A 10,181-nucleotide genomic window follows, 5' to 3' on the forward strand; every position below is an offset into this window, starting at 1 on the left:
TCTGTTTTGCTCATTTGTTTGTTTTGTTAATTAGGTTCCACTTATAAGTGAGAACATATGGTATATGTCTTTCACTGACTGCCTTATTTCACTTAGCATAATGCTCTCCAGTTCCATCCATGTTGTTGCAAAAGGTAGGAGCTCCTTATTTCTTTCTGCTGCAAAGTATTCCATTGTGTAAATGTACCACGGTTTTTTGATCCACTCATCTACTGGTGGGCACTTAGGCTGTTTCTAGCACTTGGCTATTGTAAATTGTGCTGCTATGAACATTGGGATGCATAGATTCTTTTGAATTGGTGATTTGGAATTCTTAGGGTAAATTCCCATCAGTGGAATCTCTGGGTCAAAAGGCAGTTCCATTTTTAGTTTTGTTTTGTTTTTTGAGGAAATTCCATACTGTTTTCCACAGTGGTTGCACCAGTCTCCTTTCCCACCAACAGTGCACTGGAGTTCCCTCCCACTCTTTCTTTCTTTCTTTCTTTCTTTCTTTCTTTCTTTCTTTCTTTCTTTCTTTCTTTCTTTCTTTCTTTCTTTCTTCTTTCTCTCTTTCATTGAATATTCCCTGTGCACCTATTGTGTCTGTCATCAGCCCTGAGCTAGCTGATGCTGGGGACCTAGTGGTGACTTAGTCCTAGACCCTGTCCTTCTGGTTCTCATGTCCAGTGACAGACACATACCACCCCAGACATGACCCAGAATGAATAGGGCTGGGAAGGAGGGCCAAGGGCATTCCTGGAGGAGGGGCTCTCTGAGGGTGATCTTAAGTATGAGCAGAAACTCTGACGATTTCAGTGTGGTTCGGCTGTGGGAGGGCAGAGGGCAGGGCAGGGCTAGTCTCCCTGTGGGACTTAATCTGGGTGCACTGAGACCCCCAGTGTGTTCTAATAGGGGATGAAAATGGTAAGATTTGTGTTCATGTAAGATTCCAGTGTGTGTTTTTTGTGGGGGACAGGGGGTTGAGCAGGAGATAGCAGAGATATCTATCTCTATCTCTGAGAGCAGAGATAATCATGGAATAGCATAACCCAAGGGCCAGGGTATAGCACGCTCCTCTCCCTGCTCTTCAGGTCTCTCCTCTCTCTTAAAGCTTCAGGGCAGAGAGGCACCCTCCAAACTGCAGATCATGACCATCTTTCCCCTTGTGTAGCCAGTGAGCTTGTCCAAATGGATATCCCAAACACTATGAGGATTTATTGAAAATAGAATGGTGTACACTATTCAACATGTCTTGGAATTGTGTACACCTCGCATAATGATTTAATTTAATATCTGTTTTCCAGTGAGTCACATACACATAGGTACTCAACATGGGGGTGGAAAGGCTCCAGGCACAAACTTGCATCTCCTTTCCAGACAAACTGCCTCATCACATCTTCTAAAAAAGTGGGTTAGGCTCTCACGTCTTCTGCTCCAGGTGTTTCCTGGGGAGACTGAAACTCAGCTCAGTGTCTCTGCCAGTCCCAGAGGTAAACAGGATCCCTGAGGCAGAGTTGGGTTGGCATCTCTGAGGAGAGAGGAGCCTATCTGCCCTCCTGGCTTGGATCCTAGTATCTTTAGGTGCCTGAGTCAGGACTTGAGTGGGAAAGGAAGGGAAGTGTGGGGGCATCTAAGGGACTGTGCATGTGAAATGGGCACTGAGGGCCAGTCCAAGAGCCAAACCCTGACTGGACAGTGATTAGATTTTGGGGCCAGGCAGTCCTGGGTTTGAATCTTTATACTTTCTCAAAGGACCATATACAATATTCACCAGTAGCTCTGTTCATCTCCGTGTATAACAGAAAGATTTGATGTTCCGTGTTGGATTCTGATGGCTTTGAGCCCCACCTCACTCACTCCCACCGCATGTCGGAACTGATCACATGTACTTTTCTTGGTGGCAGAACAAAAGTCCAATCCTCTGCAGCAGCCTGCATATAGGAGCCAAACCCTGGCCCGAGGTCCTAGGCCAAAAAAAAAAAAGAAATTTAGAAGACAACGTCCACATTCACAGCCATTTCACACAAGAATGAACCTGAACCCATCTCCTCAGGGGACTCCTGTTACTGCATCGTAGGCCAAGATAAACATTATTTCATATTCAGTTGTCTGAGCGTCCCTGTATGGTACCTGGGCTGACACCTGCACAGTAGACAACTGAAAGACCATACATGTTTAAAAAAAGAAAGAAAGAAAACTGAAAGACCATATAAACAGTGCCCAACAAGCTGCGTCTACACTCCCCATCCCTGTGCTGCCCATTCTGGGTTGCCCATCTGGGACGAGTCTAGCATCTCTGCTGGACCTAGGCTCCAGGCAGATGCTTGGGGCCCCATGGTGAGAAAGAGTCTACTGGAAGTCCCATTGGCTGTATTCTCTCTGCCCAGTTTTCTCAGGAAGACCCTGGCATGAAGTCCCACTGTATGCCACAGTCTGGACTGGACCCAGATAGCCCAACTCCCAGCCAGGGAGCCTCCACCTGTCTCAGGCCCAGCCCCTCTGGGAAGGGCATCTCTGGCACAGACCCCAGATGGGACATTTCCACAGTGCCCTGGTGGTGCTGGCAGACCCGTGATTCTGGACTATGAAACAGACCAACATTGCTATTTTGTGATGTCACAGGCTTCCCTCTACCACCAGGTGCTAAAGAACTTCCTCCTGGTTGCTCCAGTGTTATTTCCATCTGGCCTCAGGGAACTCTTTCCAGGGAATAGGCAGAAATTTGGTGGAACTTTCTGCCTTTCCAGGGAATAGGCAGAAATTTGGTGGAACTCTATTTTCAAAAAGAATGTCTGGTATGGAGGTGCTGAGAGCAGCTTCAGCAGCCGCCAGATGGAGGCTGAGGGTGGGGGTGGGTGGAAGAATGTCAGGTATGTGGGATGTGGCTGAGGAGGAGGGGCTAGACTCCTTAATGCCAGAGGGCCCATCCTCCAAAGTCTCATTGGGTGGAATAGTGCCCTTTGCTCCACCTGTATACTTCAAGTTAAAAGGCAGGTCTCTGCTATATGCAGAGGCTATTCATTACATGCCTATACCTGATGGTCAGGCTTCAGATGCTCTGAAGCAGCAGCAAGAACTTCAGATAAAAAACAAAAAAACAAAAAAAACAAAAAAACATACTCAAACTACTATAAATAGAAGGAGCTTTAGCACCAGAATAGGATCTGGTCAATTCCATGCCAAGGCTATGTTGCTGGGTCCATACCAGGACCCTGGAAATGACCCCTAACAAGGAACTGGGAACTTAACTTTTTTTTAGTAAACAATGTAAATGGAGACTATTCAGCATACACAATACAGAAGTGCCTCAAATACGCAGGTAATCCTGCCTTCAAATTTCAACAGAGAATTTCCCATTAGATACTAGATATAGGCAGAAGATCTACCACATGTGGATGCTGGGATGGCTGACCTCCTCTTCTTGGGGACACTTCTCTGAAGTGGCCACATTGCACTCAGGACCAGGTGCCCAGCAGTCTCCCTGTCACTTGGTCTGTGCAGAGAGGTTCCAACTCCCTCCTCCCAAGGGGGCATAGAAATACAATAGGAGTGAACAGGAATGGTGAGGAACACAGGCAGGTGATGGTCTTGGCAATTTCACCAAAACTCCTCTTGAGTCATTAGGTGAACTTGGTTCTTTATTAATCTAAGGCCCACTACCATCCCCCTGGACAGGGTACATTTTATGAGAGAATAAACTACTCGTACAGGTTGTTGGCAGAATCTCAATCATTTTTAAAGGACAGAAAGCTCAAGAAGTTGCATCCTCAAAAACTGCACCTGAAAATAATTAGCAGAAACAGTGTGAAAGGCACTGGGGGAAATGTGGGGGCAGTGGACACAGTGCAAGAGAAAGAAATGAGCTCTTAGGGTCATCAGACTCACCACCCAGTGAGATACAAGCTGACTTGGCAGCCTGAATATCAGCAAACTGTGACTAAACATGAGAGAGAGAGAGAGAACAGTTGACCCTTGAACAAAGAGGGCTCAAACAACTGTGGGGGATCCACTTGTGTACAGATTTTTTCACTAAATATGCAGTCCATCCTTGTATCCCTCGGGCGCTCATCTGCAGATTCAACAAACCACAGACTGAAAATAGTATTTTCGATCCACTTTCTCAAACCCATTTCTGTGTTCAGGGCATAACCTCCCCTGGAACAAGAATCTGGAACACACAAAATGTTCCTCTACAAACCTGGTGCAGTCTGTGCACCAGGACCTGGAATGCATCACTAGAATCAGACCTTTGAGTTTCCACCCAAACACCTGTGGGTTTGCATGCAGCATCTAGGGTGGAGCAATTCCCTCAAGGACAAGAATCCCTCCCTCACAGAATCACTCACTCTGCTTTTAAAAGGGTGAAGTCAATTGGAAAAAGACGAAAAAAACTGCTAAACTCAGCCACGTTTAATGGCATATCAGATATCTTAGTGGTTGCGGTTCGTGAAGCGGTGATCGAGTCTGTGTCTGAACAAGTGTGGGGGTGAGATGACCCTGCATTCGCACCACCCCACGACTCACAGGGATCAGCTTAATCCTCACAGTGTCTCTGAGTGATGAGAGCGAATCACATTGGACAGAGGAGGAAGCTGAAGCCCAGTGCGGTTCATGCATTCCCCCACACTTGTCCAGGACTCCCATTTGAGCCATCCTGTGGAGTTGGAGAAGTCCACATCTCCTCCACAGCCTCTGGGGGTGAAGGGCACAATATGCTGGGATCAGAAACACTAGTGAGAGTAGTAATGGGGGTGTGGATAGATAAACAAGATCTAGTCATTCTCAGCATTGTTTAAACCAAGTAAAGTAGCCCTGGCTGGTGTGGCTCAGTGGACTGAGCACCAGCCTGCAAAGCAAAGGGTCACCGGTTTGATTCCCAGTCAGGGCACATGCCTGGGTTGTGGGCCAGGTCCCCAGTAGGGGGTGCTCCAGAGGCAACCATTCATTGATCTTTCCCCCCCTCCCTTTCTGTCTAAAAATAAATAAATAAAATCTTTAAAAAAATTTTTTAAACACCATTTATATTTCAATAAGGATTATACAACATTTAATATTTTCCAGGAATAGGTCAAAATCCTTTACATATATTAATTTATTTTACCTGGGTTTCATCACCATTTTCCAATTCAGGAAACTGAGGCACAGAGGCCATATCACTGCCAGAATCACACAATTAATATCAGTGTGGGGTTTCACCTGGGAACCCTAGCTGCTGATTTCTTGCTCCCCCAGCACCTGCTGTCTCCATCGTGTTCATGCAGACATGCTTTTCAGGCAAAGAACCTTCTGGAAGATCACACTAGGCAATAGTGTGTTTTTTGAGGATGTGGAAGGCTGAGGATGGAAGGAGCTTTGCTTTACATTTTACTTATTTCTGTGCTGCTTAAATTCACAGTGTGCACTTCACATAAATAACATCAACATAAATTCAAAATAAATCATCAGCTAAGCCAATATAGGAAGAATGCAAATACTCAAAGATTAAAAAGAAAATAGATGAAGTTACAAAAGAAAAATAAGCAGATCCTTGAACCAAATATTTGTGTTTCCCATCACCGATGAACAAAGAGAAAAAAATCAAATGACAATGAGAGAAAATCCTGTGAAGAGTAAACTAATCAATACATGACTTTACGTTTCTACAGTTAAACGCTTTTGCCCAATATTTTGTAAGAAGGTTTTTAAATATTTTTGAAATGTTTTTACTGAAAAAAATTTATCCTGTGTAAAATGATGTACAGAAAGGAAAGTAAATTGGGGGATAAACACAATGTTCCTTCAACTGAAAAGCACTTTGACATTTTCAAGGTCATACTTCCAAATATTTCCTGTGCCCTCCCTGGGAAGGGTACATATAATCTGACTCAGAAATCAAAATCCAAAACCTCATTCTGATGATCCCTAAATGCTACTCATCCTGCCTTATCCAAGGACGTGGGCCATGCCTGCCCTCAGCATCAGCAAATCTGTGTCCCCGCCAGGTCCCACCACCTATAACCCACCTTCACATTTAGGACACTTCTGAGGCAAGAGATAGTCAGGAAGGAGGAAACTCCGGAGGAGCCCCAGGAGTAAGATAAAGGACATCAGTACAGGACAGAGACCCTCTTCTAAGACTGGTTGTTCCAGCTTTCTGGAGAAGCATTGAATCGTGGTGAATCATGAATGCACCTGTGCAGAAGATGCTACGTGACCCCTGCTTCATTAGAATAGCATTATAATAAATTAACATTGTGCAAGCCCCCTTCCCTGGTGTCCAATCAAGGAAAAATCATGGAAGACCACAAGCGTAGTAGCTTTAAAGTAATACAACTACTTGTACATGAACAATAAAAGTCTGCCAAAACTAGCCAGAATACATGTCCCATAAAAATAGAATCCCTCCAGCCCCTGTGGTCAATCTCTGCTCAGAGATGGCCCACTCCCATGTTCTGTGGAGTGTACTATCGCTTAATAAATCTGCTCTCTCTCTTTCTGCTATAAACTCTCTGTGTGTTTGGTTCAATTCTTTGTCTACAGTCACCAAGGGTATGGTTACCTTTGCTCACCTGTGATACTTGTCCACTTTCATCCCAAACAGGGTGGAAACCCCTTCCCCAAGGTCTTGGAGTTTCCTGACTGCCACACACAGGGAAGGAACCACAGTCACAGGTGACAGGCTCTGTGACACCAGAGGCCCAGCTTCTGAAAGAGAAACCTGGGTTGGGGACAAGGGATGCCCAGGACACTGCAACCAACTAAGCTGCCTGGCCAGGGCAATTTTTTTTATGTTTTTAATTGCATATGCTTGACATGTAATATTGTGTAAATATGAAGTACACACGTTACTTCGATGTTGTAATATGATGGCTGTTGTAGTGATATTTATCACATTACATAATTTTAATTTCTTTGTTTTTTAATTATTTGTATTTGTAGAGTTTACTTTCCTCTCCATAGCCAAAATGTCTTCTTTTTCCTGCTTCCTTTTTATTATCAACATTGGTGCTCGGGGGAGGATCATTTTTCATTCAATGTGTTATAATGCAGCACTGTACATTTAGAGGGTTCTCCAGTCTCTCCAGTTGGTATACAAAGATCCTCTTATTCATGCTGGGTTTTTTATCTTTCCAAAGTGTCCCAGTTCTTATTGAGAACGTCTTCACTCTCTATATCAACAACATATGCCAGACTCCCTTGGTCCTTTTCCTCACCCAGACCTGCAGTCAGCAATTTCCCCAAGCAGCCTGGGTCGTCCTGGGCGGGGGGTGGTCTTCAGAAACCAGTAGGACTCCCAGTTCCCATCCCTGCCCCAGAGTTTTTCTTCAACCTCCATATTCCTGACTTCATTCTCCCACCTTGGTGCTTTGTACCACATCAATGTGCATGATTATCATTTGCTCAGTATACATACAAAATATAAAGATTTTGGTTTGAATAGAAACGAATTCAGAAGTGTTTCTCACATGTACCGTCGTAAGGCATTTTTACCAACCGGCTTAGTTTCTTCTAATAATTTTGTTGCCCTCTTTATATTTAGCTCTTATATCCTGGATTACTTTATGAATGCTGTAAATTGGCATCTAGCTCTTTTTCTTCAAATTAGTAGCCATGCATCAGATACTATTTTTAAATATTCCATTTAACCTCATGGAGTTGAGATTTTTATCTTCAGCACACAATAAGTGCACAAATATAAATTGACCAGGCTTTTAAAAAAGATTTTATTTAGTTATTTTTAGATACAGGGGAAGGGAGGGAGAAAGAGAGGGAGAGAAAGATCAATGTGTGGTTGCCTCTTGAGCATCCCCTACTGGGGACCTGGCCCACACCCCTGACTGGAAATTGAACTCATGACTCTTTGGTTTGCAGAAAATTGGCCAGCCTTTTATTCTACTTTAGTTTACCTGATTTGCATAGTGTATCTCTCATGACAGCACTGCTTTTTAAAAAGATTTCATTTATTTATTTTTAGAAAGAGGGGAAGGGAGGGAGAAAGAAAGGGAGAGAAACAATGATATGAGGGAGAAAAATCTATCAGTTGACTCTCATATGTGCTCCCCAGCCATGTTCCTTGACTGGGAATCCAATAGGAGACCTTTTCCTTTTCGGGACAATGTCCAACCCCCTGAGCCAAACTGGTCAGAGCAGACCACACAGGTTTTAATAACACAGAAGTACATTGTGCTTTCATTTAATAATAGCATTGCAAGTAATTCTTGTCTATTTTCCCAATCCTACCTTTTCTGTTTGTGTTTAAGAATATTTTTTTCCCTGGCTGGTGTAGCTCAGTGGATTGAGTGCGGGCCTGTGAACCAAAAGATTGCTGGTTTGATTCCCAGTCAGGGCACATGCCCGGGTTATGGGCCAGATCCCCAGTAGGGGATGTGTGAGACACAGCCACACATTGATGTTTCTCTCCCTCTCTCCTTCTCTTCCCCTATCTATAAAACTAAAAATAAATCAATGTTTTTAAAAAGGAATATTTTTTTCCAGAAAATTCACAATCTGATTTTCAAATTTTATGAAAATCTGATTGGAATGGCACTATATATATTTATGTACTGCAGTGTTTTTAAAAATAAGTTCTTCCCATCCCAGATATGACATATTTTACATTATTTGGTGGGACATTCCTTGGAGGAGTATCATGTGGTGTTTTACAAGAAAGATAAGGTAAAAATTGTCTTTCTTTTGGGTTTACACAGAGGACTTTTTAACAAAGAACTTTATTTGCATATACATTCCACACCAATGTATGAAAATGAGAAAGGAATGAAGAAGACAAAGAGAGGTCAGTACAGCTACGCTGACTTAAAATAGAGTCTGTATGGTCGAGTTGATGATACTGGTTTAGAGCAAATGGGCTAAAGCATGAAGAATGCATTTTATTTTACTTCACCTAGCCTGAGGACTTATACTTTTGAACTTTTCAGTTATGTGTCAATGTTTGGAGATGTATAAATTCCTATAGATAACCATCTGAAAGACTTAGTAAAAAATGAAGAACTTAGGAAAGAATGTTTATGTGTCCAGAGCACCTGACATACACCGTTGGTCACTGGGGACATTGCCATCTTGGACCAATCCGGAAGCTAAGAATGCAGGACTTATTCTCAAGAATGCACATTTTGATAGAAGAATTCTCACCTTTTCTACAGTATTTCCTTTGGAACACACTGGATGTCACCTGGTAGTTTCAAATTTGCAAATCATAGGACCCTTGAATAAAATTTTCCATTAAAAAAAAAGATTTTATTTATTTATTTTTAGAGAGAGGGGAAGGGAGAAAGAGAAGGAGAGAGACATCAATGAGAGACAGAAACATCAATCCATTGCCTCTTGCACACCCCCAACCTGGGACCTGGCCCCCAACTAAGGCCTGTGCCCTGACTGGGAATCAAAAAGGTGACCTTTTGGTTTGTGAGACAACACCCAGCCCACTGAACCACACCAGCAAGAGCACTTAAAACTTAATGATTTTTAATTTTAGCAAAGCTTCCTGATTCATTGTCTCTCAGTCAACAAAAGAAATTTAATTATGAAGTCAAGTGAGAGGTATTGAGAGGTATCAGAACTATTTAAATTGCGGGACTTTGGATTGAGAACTCGCAGCCAGCATAGACACGATCTCTCTCTCCTTCAGTGTCTCCACCCTGGTCACTTTCCTCCCCTGGTAAATTGACCCCTCTCCTCAACCCATGAGTTTCTCATTGCACAGCCTCCCCAAAATTGCCTCTGCTGTGGTCTTGTGCAAAGCTCTGGAGACTGAGAAATGCACTAGCCAAGGACGCTTCCAGCCTCTGCACCTTCTATAGCTGATGGACAGTGGAAGACCTGGAATGGTTGTCTCTGAAATGCCCTCATGGTGACTGGGAAGGAGGGTCCCACTCCACTTTGCAGTGTGACTTTGTGTGGCTGATGGTCACTCTGAATTTCTTTTGTCAGCTCAACAGTGAATCCAGATGAATGAAGTTGCTCTATTAAAAAGCTTAATGGACATCACTGTCTCCCTTCTCATCTCCACTCATACCCATGGTGCAGTGGAAACATCCAGTGGACAGACAGGAGACAGGACAGACCTGCTGTTGGCATGGGCTCCAATATCCACTTACTGCTCACATTTCCTGTGGGGCATAGTGGAAGGTGTCTGGAGCATTCACAGGAATTTTATGTGCTGGATTTCAAGGCTTATTATGACTGTGTGGGTTGTGGAATATAAG

This window comes from Phyllostomus hastatus, unplaced genomic scaffold (assembly GCF_019186645.2).
Source record: "Phyllostomus hastatus isolate PE091 unplaced genomic scaffold, TTU_PhHast_1.1 phas_contig_468, whole genome shotgun sequence".
Classification (NCBI taxonomy): Eukaryota; Metazoa; Chordata; class Mammalia; order Chiroptera; family Phyllostomidae; genus Phyllostomus; species Phyllostomus hastatus.